Source organism: Haliotis rubra, unplaced genomic scaffold (genome assembly GCF_003918875.1).
Source record: "Haliotis rubra isolate DU_JTF1 unplaced genomic scaffold, ASM391887v1 Scf889, whole genome shotgun sequence".
Taxonomy (NCBI): Eukaryota; Metazoa; Mollusca; class Gastropoda; order Lepetellida; family Haliotidae; genus Haliotis; species Haliotis rubra.
The window spans coordinates 262882-274748 of NW_025767622.1; the positions used below are offsets into that span (position 1 = coordinate 262882).

At 40.2% G+C, this 11867-nt stretch overlaps 1 protein-coding gene and 1 long non-coding RNA gene across 2 annotated transcripts in view; one reads left to right on the forward strand and one right to left on the reverse strand.

Moving 5' to 3' along the window:
• The window catches only part of LOC124263534 (cell death abnormality protein 1-like), a 215522-nt gene that overhangs the window by 153276 nt on the left and 50379 nt on the right, over positions 1 to 11867 (forward strand). The window lies entirely within an intron of this gene.
• On the reverse strand, positions 1926 to 11561 carry LOC124263545. The gene is made up of 3 exons (XR_006894869.1): positions 11550 to 11561; positions 9263 to 9265; positions 1926 to 2038 (listed from the first exon to the last, which is right to left on the reverse strand). It is a non-coding gene; the product is annotated as an uncharacterized LOC124263545 (long non-coding RNA).

The following is an 11867-nucleotide window of genomic DNA, read 5'->3' on the forward strand; positions in this document are numbered from 1 at the left end:
ATTTGAAGTTACATAATGGGTATTAAAAAGAATAACGACACAGACAATAAGCTTCCAATGGTTCTAGCATGATACCAACAATGGAACAGTTCTTAGATATAAAGTCAGCGGGTGATGGGTCCATGGACTTGGCTGCATCTGGTCAAAAGTTGACCCAGTGATAGGTCTCCATCCATGTAACCTCTCCAGGCCTCGAAGATATCTTCCTGTGTAGCTGTGGCAGAGTTGCGCAGGAAGGTTCGAAGTCGGCCTTCGTGATTCAACAGACTGGCTTATCTGTGCAATTCAGGGATTAGTCCTTGATCTTGCCGTTTTTTGTATTCAAGGGGCTGGTCGCCAACTTTACTGTTGATTCGTCTGTCCCAGCATATTTCCTGAGTGCTGAAATCCCTGTGCCGCAAAGACGATGTGTCCATAGTTGACAACCATCACAGCAAATGGGGAGCTGTTTTTTCCTGACGGTCTTATTGCAAACCACACAGCGTTGTGTCATTGTGAATGTACAGTAACCATCTATCCCAATCAATAAATACTGTATATCATTGACACAGAGAACACTATGTCATAGTCTTGAGTTCATAGACTTATATTTTATTATATTCATTTATGTACTATTGCTAATGTTTGTCAAAACACCAGCTCTGTCAGGATTTACTCGACAGAGCAACTGCTACTTCAATGTTGTTTTAATGACTGTATGTGTGACTTCATGGCATGGATGTGTTTTTAACAATTTGAATTCTGATTCTGAAATCTAATGTTTTATTTGTCACACTTAAATTCTAGTGAATATTGTTAGACGATCTGTACATTATTCAGTTCGTTTGATTCATATCTTCCACATGTATTTTTGGCCCCATGGCCATTTAAACAGAATAAAATAATGATGAAAATGTCAAAGTTTATTAATTTAATAAGTAATTGAATAATATGCGTTTTGATCTATCATTTATGACTAAGGGCACACATTGGAAAAGGACTGATTATTTTGGGACTATTTTGGCAAATATGGGGCCGTTTGCACTAGGGGCCGTTTAGTCATGGGGCCATTTCAGCCAAAACATTTGGGGCCGTTTCGACTTGGGGCATTCTGCCGTGGGGCCGTTTCAGCTATAACCCCACTAAACAGCAAATTTTGCTATAGAACTAAGTGTAGATATAGTAAGATTAAAGACTGCCATATGACTAGTTAAGCATGATAAAAACTAACTTTAAACGTTAACGTATAAACTGTAAGTGGAACAGAAATTATGAGTCCATGCCTCTTTGGCAAAAATTCACTTACTTAAAATTATCATCAAGGTAAAATAACTTGAAAAGTCTGAAACTAACACATAAGACCTGAACACTATCCAACCTAGGTAGTAAAGTCACTGAACTTCTGTTGTGGCACATTCACGGTTCTAACGCTCCTGGTCGTCATTGTACGAGGTGTTGACAGGGCCTGCTCAGTCTTCGATGATGTTGGTGTCGACGACGACGGAGTTTCAGTTGACACCGGTGTTGTTACTGGTTGAAACACTGGAGCAATCGCTGCAGAATCAAAGTGAACTGGTAATTTCTCTGATGAGGTTTCGAGTACGCAGTTGCTTGTTTGTCTGTTGTTCTCTCAGCCGTTTTCTTAACGTGTTGACGATTACGGCGCACAACCCTTTGTCTGTTTCAACTTCATAGCTTCTCTCATCCAGTCTTTTGGTTACCACGCCTTTCTGCCAAACTCTACTGTTATCAGTGAATGGCTTCATCCTAACCACATCCACTACTTCCAGAGGTTTTACGTCCTTCGCATGCACTTTTGGAGCCACTGATAAAGTTACTTTACACCCACCTGTAAGCTGTTACATGAAACCAACAGAAATATAAGTATATAGCACTTATAGAGCACATTTGTTTGCTTTGGAAACCAAGGGCAGAGAATGCAAAGGGGAGCTTACAAATGGATGACCCAATATTTTGCAGAATCTGAACTATATCGCAATAATCGTATCGCGAGATACTGAACCGGTATATACCGGTTTACCGGTAATATTACACAGCCCTAATTGTCGGTAAGAATTTTGCCATGTTCACACATGAGAATTCATCATTCTGGTTCTCATCTGACTCTGAGGGCAGATGTGCTCTTGAAAGGGTGTCTGCTAAGAGGACCTCTGTACTCTTCCTGTATTTCACTATCACATCATGATTGCCAATAGCATGGCTTGTAGACGTCTTGGTGCACTATGCTAAGCAAGGGCTTGCTTGTGATTGACTCTAGAGGACGATGATCATTCTCTACCAGAACTTTACGTCCAAATGTGTATGTATGGAACTTGCACAACCCAAAGACCACAGAGAGCAGTTCTTTTTCTATCTGTGCGTATCTTGTTTCCGCAGGCATTAATACTCGACTGGCATACGCCATAGATTTTTTGTACTGCAGCAACACCGCTCCAAGACCAAATGAGCTTGCATCGCTCTGTAACGTCAACTCTTGTTCCTCGTTATAGTAGGCCAGAACTGGTGCCTGAGAGATCAATTTCTTCACTTCCACGAAAGCAGTTTCATTTTCAGTAGACCAGGTCCACTCAGCATCTTTGTGTGTAAGATCACGAATTGGTTTCATGATACCGGACATCTTGGGAAGAAGCCTTGCAAGATAGTTAATGAAACCTGAGAATCTCTGTACATCCTCCACATTCTGAGGCGAGGCATATCTATCACAGCCTTGACCTTCTCAGGGTCAACTTTAAGTCCATTGTCCGTTATCACATGACCAAGAAAAGTCACTTCTTTCCTACACAGTCTCAGTTTTTCATTCTTCATTCTGATGCACGTTCTCGACATCTTTCCACAGTGCATGCATGTTTCGATGATGATCAATATCAGCCTCAATTTTGTCTTTGCCTAGTCCTTAGAAGTGAATTTCATCAACGATACACCTCACCTCACTGTCAGGCCATCCAATGCCTGATGTAATCTCTTCTGAAATGTCTCAAGAGATACACTAAGACCAAAAGGCAATCTGGTGCAACGAAAGCGACCAAAAGGCATCCAAAATGTGCAAAGCAGGCTTGATTCAGTGTCAGACTCCAAGTGCCAGAAACCAGCAGCCAAATCACAAGTGCTAAATACCTTAGCATCCGTCAAATCTGGCAATAGTTCTTCAATTGTGGTCTTTCGGGTCAATACATACCCTTAGGCCTCTGGACTGGTTCTGGGCAATCACTAAGGAGCTAACCCGCTCTGTGGGCTCATCCACAGGTACAATCACACCAAGCTTCACTAAGCGATCAAGTTCCTCTTTCAATTCATCCCTCTTAGATATAGGAACTCTGTTCTGCTGCGATACACATCGATGAACTTCAGGATCAACATACAGGTGAACTTTACCTGGCAACTGTACAACCTCATCAGCAAATACATCTGAAAACAAATTGATGATCTCTTCTGCAGAAGTCACATCTTTCAGTTGGGGTGACGGTATTACTACAGAATTTATTCTCATTCTCATTGACTGTCAAAAGTTCCTTTTGTTGCACTGCATTTGATCCCAACAAAGGTACTAGTCTGTTGGTATCATGAGACACAACCACAAATTCTACCTTGTACTTCCTTTTGTTCTTAGGGTTCTTTAACTGAATCCTAGATACACCATCAGGATGTTAGACTGCACCATACCACATCCGAAGTACCTTTCGGATAGGCAACACTTTCACATCAGGGCTCAAATATCTACTAGGCAGTATGTTCACTGACGCTAACACATACAACGCGAACATCTTTTCCCACAGTCATTTCGTTATAAATGTCTGAGCCTCCAACTTGATTACATGTTTCACTGATCAGTTCTGTTTCTTCATCACTGTCATCTGACACAGCATTCACATAATTTCATTTCTGTTGGATATGGCGACACTTCATCTTGAAATGATGTTTCCCATAACATCCTTCGCACACTTTTCCCCAAGCAGCACACTTTGTACGGTTCATCACATGTCTGTAGCCACAGAATTTATAGTTTGGAAAGTTTAGTTTCTGAGGATGTTCATCAAATTTCTTTGTGATTTGCTTTTCCCATGTTTCACTTTATGCACTTCCTCAGTGTCCATCACTTTAATTCTCACACCTGCAGCTTCAGTACGTCTACACATCTGAATGCATGATTTAAAAGTTAGCTTTGGATCTGAGAGCAGGTTTCTCCTCAGATTTGAATGTGTAATTCCTGTGACCATCCTATCCCGTAATAAAGAGTTTTTCAAACAATTACAAAAATTGCAGCTTTGTTCTAATGTTCTGATTGCAGGTTCTCATCAAAAGTTTCAGATTCTGTTTGCATTCTGCTGTTTAAAACGATCATATGTCTCATTTGTTTCACCCATGGTATATGCATCAAACTTCTTAATTCTTGTCTCTATGTCTTTCTTTTCCCCAGGAAGAAATTCCATAGCAGAATACACTTTCAATGCATCAGTCCCCATAGAATGTAAGAAAGTAGCTACTTTGTAATTCACTGGAAATTTGTCTCGCTGTGCTACAATAACATAGTTTTCCCACGAAGCTCTCCTTAACCATGACCATGCTTACGAGCGTGGATTTGTGCGCACTATAAATAGGCACTATTATTATTATTAACCTCCAGTTATCAGCAGTTTTGCCTGACAGTTGTAATGGCGGTGGGGTACGTTTACGTAAACGTATTATATTTCGCGCAGGTTTTATTTTCGCGCTTTTTTGCGCAAAACATTTTAGCGCGAAAATTTATACACCGCGAATAAACCTGTCATTCATTCAGTCTAGCCACGCTCGCCCCTGAGTTGTTGCCATAACACATCAAGTTTGAAGACAGAAATCTAGGGAATCTTAAAATGACGACTGATAGTAGCATAAAGAATCATACTTAACTGTCGCTGTAATGGATTTCCCAAAACATAATTACTAGTAAATAATGAGCAAAATCCCCATCGCCGAATTAGCGAAAACAGCAATGTGTGTTGTGTCCGCCATGGAAATTGGTCACATGGTCTATTTCGACCAATCGTAGTGACAGATGGTTTGATACAAAATAGATTACCATGAAACGACTCGGAAAGAAATAAAACAGCAGTATTTTATTTATTCATTAAGATTTTATTTACCAGTACATCATGAAGTGAATACTAGTAGTCACTTAGCACCCAATCATCTCACAGCAACCCGGCTTGTTTGAAATTACAAACAGCTTCATATACAGTAGAAGTTAATGATTGTCAATGAACACTCAATCAACCCGGCTTGTTTAAATCCGCTCTGGATGAGGTCAAAGGTGTCAAAGGCCTTGATGACCCATTGTCCGTGAAGGGGCTTAATGACGCTGGTCCTGGTGTCAAACTGAGATTGCAGACACTGCATCATCGTTCCCTCCATCCTCTTGCTCGTCCAGTTGTCGCATAACCTCACTGGAATACCACTCGTGGAAACACTGTTTGATTTCGTCCTTAAAGTTCTTGTTGAGAGCCAGGTCGAGTGGTTGCAGCTTGTCAGTACATGCGGCTGGGACATACAGGAAACAAATGTTCTTCTCTTGTAGGAGTTCACGCAACCTGTCCATACGATGAGCTCTATAGACATCAAAGATGCATAATGCCTTGTGGTCGGGATCTAATCCCAGTTCGTTACGTGTTGCTACAACGTAGGGGTCGTTGACTTTCTCTACAAATCTGAGCATGGATACCTCGATGCTCCAATGTGAGTCAGTATGTGTGATGTCCCAGTCAGCAGGAAAGTTGATGGATGGATGACATCGGTCTGATTTTCCAGCGTAGATCATCTGATGGGGCAGCAAATCACCGTACTTTGTAGTTGAAAGTAGACCTGTGATCTGTCGCTTGTCATCCATGCCTGAGATGGTCACTTGTTTCGTCCCACGTTCTTCCATGGTCCAGTCACCACCAGGAAGGAGAGAGAGGCCAGTCTGGTCCCAGTTGATCACTAGTTTATCGGGGATGACATTCTGGTCGATGACACTCTGTACACGATTCAGGAACTCAGTCTTGATGACGGCGAAATCAGACGGCAGCTTCTTCACACCTTTAGTTCCCTTGCGTTTAACAAAATCCATTCGTCTTAGAAGTGATCTAGCCCAGGAATCAGTCAATTCAACATGTCCACCAAATTCTTTCAACACAGATTTGTGACGTTTTCTCATGATTCCATCAGTTGCTGCAAGCAATGTTCTTGTGTTGACGGCACCACCAGACAATCTTGTTTTTTTCACCCAGTTCTTTATCTCGTCTTCGTATTGACCCAGCTTTGGCCTCTGACCTCGGACAGCCTTAACCAATCGGCGTGGAGATTCTGCCGATTTACTTTGCCTGTTTCATGAAACTTGCTTTCATACTACGGGCAGTAGATTCGTTCACTTTCTTCTTCAGTTCACAAGAGTACTTACGGGCTGCCTTCATAACACCATGTTCAATCGCATACACAGCAATTTTCGCCCGTACTTCCGCATCATAATTTTGGTATCCCCGACGTCTCCTTTTACGGAATGATGGGTCACGTGACGTGTCACTTGTCGCCATTTCTTCCTCAAGTAGATCTACTGCAGCATTTGCAGCGATTACAACTTCGATCTCAGTGTCATCTTTACAGTCATTTGGAGCTGGAAGTCCAGGTGTCTTGGGGGTAGGTGCTTTCTTTAACCATATTCGCAATGCCATCGTCAGTTCGTCAGAATTCGGAACATAAGACTAATGTGTTTTTCATCTCTTTATATACTAGTACTTGCATCACGATATCTCACTTCCTAAGCACTTAATACTTCCGTGAGTAAACGGATTGCTGTGTACTAGTATATCGCACAGATAGGGATTTCCTGTGAGTAAGCAATAAACGCCGCCTGACAGGTTAAGCCACTCTGTTTGTTTTCACTGTGGGAAGGGTAATTTCGGTTCTACACCCGCTACCTGCCGACCCTCAACGCCCAAATGGTTGGTTTTGCTATTCCGCCATTAGTGAATATCAATCCGAACAAAGTGCTAGTGATGACAAAATAATGTTGTTAACCAAACAAGTCACAAATACAGTAAACCATGCTGTCACTGAAACCACGTGCTCTTGTCTCACGCAGTACGGAACCATTTGGTCTCCCTCAGTCCACCTGAAATGCTATCCACAAAGCAAGCAGTACAAGTGTCAGCACTCAAAAGATTTGTTTACACCGCTTCCACCATGTTTTACACACCAATATCACGAAAAGTTACCCAAACTTAATGCCTTATAATAGACTGCCAAAACATTGTTATATTAGGCTCAAGTCCCTACTTGGGCAACTTGTGTCAAAAATATTTTATTTAAGTAAGGTTTTGGCTATGCATGGATCAGTCAGGATGTTGGCAATTTTGATTATTTCATATCCTTGTTTAAGCAGAGAGTTTCGGATAGTCTTAAACAATGTTGGTTCACTTCAATTCAAAATTTTTATCAATGTTTTTATTACTCCCAATTTAAGACATTTTTAAATGTGGATAGGTATTTAAATTCTGATATTCCTTTACATCTCAGATCTGCACTCTCTAAATTTAGATGTGGTAATTTTAATACAGCTGTTTAAACTGGAAGATACAAAAAAAAGTTAATTATAATGAGAGATTATATTTATTTTGTAAATTAGATGACAAAACTGTTATTGAAGATGAATTTCATGTACTCCTTAAGTGTGAACGTTTTTTCTGATTTAAGGTTAAGATATATTCAGAAATATTTGACCGATTTTGATCCAAATGCCAATTTTATTAACATTATGAAAACACATAATGATTGTATCATAAGAGATGGCAGTATATTTCTGTATCATGTACTTCAGCGCGTTATAAATGTTCCTCTTTTACACAGCAAGTGCACTAAACTATCTATATCAAATGCAAATGACTGTATGATGGGCCTGTGGCCTTTTACTGAATAAACCTGTCTGTCTGTCTGTCTGTCTGATTGTACAATGATCTTGCTAATGGCCACTACGACATCGTCTTCTGTTAGTTACCCAGCCACTTTGGCATTCTGGGAACACAATGTCCGATCTTGTTGCCAAGGCAGCACTCAACAAATATGTGACACCACTTCTTATTCCATACTCTGATTATAAAGCTGTCATTAGATCTTATACCTGAGATCTGATGCAGAAGAAAAGGGACACCCAAGTAGGTATAAATATATTACATGAAATAAAATCCTATGTTGGTTACACTTACTTGGGTTGTCAGTCCAGAGTTCTGGAGGTCATCATGCGATGATGTCGCATTGGCCATACACGTTATACTCACAAATACTTGTTAAAAGGTGGAGATCCTCCGTTTTGTATTCCATTGTGATGAGAGAGTGAGGGTCAAGCATATCCTGCTTGACTGTGTTGAATTCTCAATTATAAGGGATAAATATTTCAAAGTGAAAACAGTTAAGGATATTTTTACCCCTGTCAATTCTCATTTAATTATTGGGTTTTTTTTGTTTGTTTTGGTTTGGTTTTTTTAAAGAAATTGATTTGATTGATGACTTCTGAATAGTATGTTCTGAAGATAGCTGTATTTCAATGATTGGTAGTTTAGATTAGTAGCTTAGATTGTTAGTGGCTGTACCCTCAAAGGGGGTTGAAGTATTAAAATATTATTGTCCTCCTGAGAGTGTACATAAGTCCCAATACATTCATAGTAAATGTAAACCTACTACTATTTTTAATCGTAATAAATATTTTAATGTATGGTTAGATTTATCTCAATTGCTAACGGTTGAAGGGATGGTGTAAATCCAGCTAGGGCCCATGCAGGAAGCAAGAGTACTGTAAGTCCCCATGGTCCCTTGCATGGTGATCTAAGAGTTGTTGGCAATATATAACCTGTTTTTATATTGTATTGTGATCGATAGTTAAAAGTGTTAAGTACTAGTTTTAAATTGATATCTGTGATATACTAGTTGTTTTACTGTCCTTTGCTGACAGGACTTTATAATTTACCTTTATTTATTGCAAAATTATTTCTTGTTTGTAGTCACGATATGGCTGAAATATTGCCGATATGACTGACACATGTACCATTTGTCAGACACACCAGCACTCAGAAGTGTTTTCATAACGACTAGTCTTGCTTTATTAGGGCGGTGTGGTAGCCTAGTGGTTAAAGCTTCCGCTCGTCACAGCGAAGACAAGGTTTTGATTCCCCACATGGGTACAGTGTGTGAAACCCATTTCTGGTGACGTTGCAGTGATATTGCTGGAATATTGCTGAAAGTGGCGTAAAACCATACTCACCCACTTGCTTTATTAGAATTAATATTTTGGTTTTCAGGAAGTGGTCCTAAGACAAGTGAAAAACACACGGCACAACAGACTGCCTCAGCACCTGTTTCTATGATACTTGTTCCCGTGTTCGTCGTCGTCGTCGTCATATTCATCATCATCATCATCATCATCATCATTCTAGTTGTGTACATACGCCGAAGAAGGTATGAATACATTTCACTCAAACCTGTCTTATACAAGAAGTTGTCTTTCAATGATTAGATAATTAGTCCTGTGTAAATACAGCTTTATGTGTGTGTACATTGTGTGTTTTGTAACTTGGTGATGGGCAGCACCAAAGATTATGTTCACCTACCCTGAATAGCAGGATTCCACGGGGATCGGGTTATTTCTTACAATGTGTCGGCAAATGCACAATACATGTATCAAAGATTACCCTTAATTGTGCCCTTCCCATGATGAGCAGTAAATTGTGATCGAGTCATAAATACGAGAAATGATATCAAGCTTTGGTTTTAAGATGAATTTTGATTATCTTAGGTTGTTAGATCCAGGTTAGAACCCATGCTAAATGGATCGTGGGTCAGGGTCAGTGAGTGACTTAGTTGATGCCTGTCCGTAACCCAGTTGTGTAGATCGATGCTCATGATGTCAATCACTGGATTATATTCTAGTTGCGATTACTAATAGAACATTGATTAATGACGATATAAATGCAAACAAACATGACATTTGGTTTCATGTTAATTACTGATTGTTATTCTGTTGCAGGCGTGTGTGTATACAGAAAAGGAAGGCGAATGGGTAAGATATAAATAAACAGATTTATGACATCACATTTGTGACCCCTTCACTTATAAGTAAAGTTACTCTTTGACCAGTTTTTCAGATTCAAATGTCACAAACATGTATCACAAAGTACATTGAGAATGTATGATGTTCCTGTGTAGTACCTATACTCAAAGCTGATCATCTTCGTACTGTTGCGTGCTTTAACAACTCACCTGTCCTGAAGGGCTATATCAGATTATATCATCGCAAATGTACACATTATCTTGAAAACAATGTTCCCGTGTGATGCAAAACACATCGTTACAGTATTATTCCGGCGGCCCGAAAACATATGATGTCCGAAAACACATAATCTGACGATTAGTGTTTGATGCTATGTTCATTATAGATTATTCATGATCAAAGTCGGGTATTTGTGTTCACCCTCAGTGGCTCAGGGTAATTTTTACTAGTTGTGGATTTCGCAGGATGGGGTTGTATATTAAGTCCGATCATTAGTTCCGTCATGTCATGTGATTGTATCCATGATAAGTCGTTGGAGGACAGAAAGTTCTTTCCTGTAAGAGAAGCGTGAATTTGGTATACACGATTAGAGACATAATGTGTCTGGTGTTTTAGAATGTGTCATATGTCAGTTCCACCTACAATGTAATGAACAACGGTTTGACAACTGTAACTGCCAGTCTACGCGTGCAGGTCGCCCTAGGATTGAATCACAGAGGCAGTACCTTGTGTTCCCTCAGTAACCAATTACTGACGTCTCGGCAGATGAATGATAACCATTAGGCAATACTATACTCACCACTGCCCTCTACTGAATCGTGGAGCATCTCCATGTCTTCATCGGCGTGTTAGACTGCAAGACGTAAACAAATGGAACACATTAACGGGACGCTGAAACAGAGTTGCCACAGTAGTAAAGCATGACTCCATATCATTGCTAAACGTTGTTTAAATATCGTAGTGAAGTAGATTCCTAGTTCCTCAGACATTTGTTTTCTATTTTCAGGCTCGGATGATGCACGCGGTCAGGATCAGAATCTCCTCGCTAATGGCGGTAAGAACACCGGACTGAAATCAATTTCTTACATCAGTATCGATTTTAGACAGAATAGCAGTTTCTACACGCAAAGCTTCCATAATCTAAAACAGTTGAACTGTGTATTCGGACGGAATGGGTATTCCAGATCAGAGACGTACCCTAATTTCATGTTTGTCACCATATTCAGATAGCTGGAACTGTTTTGCTGAATTTCTTGGAAGGTCTGAGGTTGATTTATGTAAACAGCGCATACCAAATGTGTTCCATAGGGGTCAAGTCTGAGAAACGGGAAGGGCAGTTCATGACACCAACACCGGCGTTACATCAGAAGCTGTGTGTCACAACTACACAGTATGGGGTGTAGCGCTGCCATGGTGTAATGTCAGTCCAGGACCATACAGCTGCGTGAATGGCACAAGAACGTGGGTCAAACCGTAGTCCTGATATTGTACAACTGATTACTCAGACAGTGTTCGTGCTAACTGAACACAATACGTGCAGTGAGGGGTTCACTTTAACAAGCATCAGGATATTTATTTAGTCGGGTATATATCTATAATAATGCTAACTGGGGCATTCGTTAACATTTGTTCTCTCATTCACTGAGGTACTTGGTATATAACGGTTTCACAATAAAACTGTACTCGCATGACCATACATGTAACGATAGCGAGGTTGCACTCACTGTGATACATGTGACCACCAGTAGTCCTTTGTGTTTCAATAAAGTCATTTGATTATCTGGTTTCTTTACATAGTATGACATGGGTACCAGTTAGT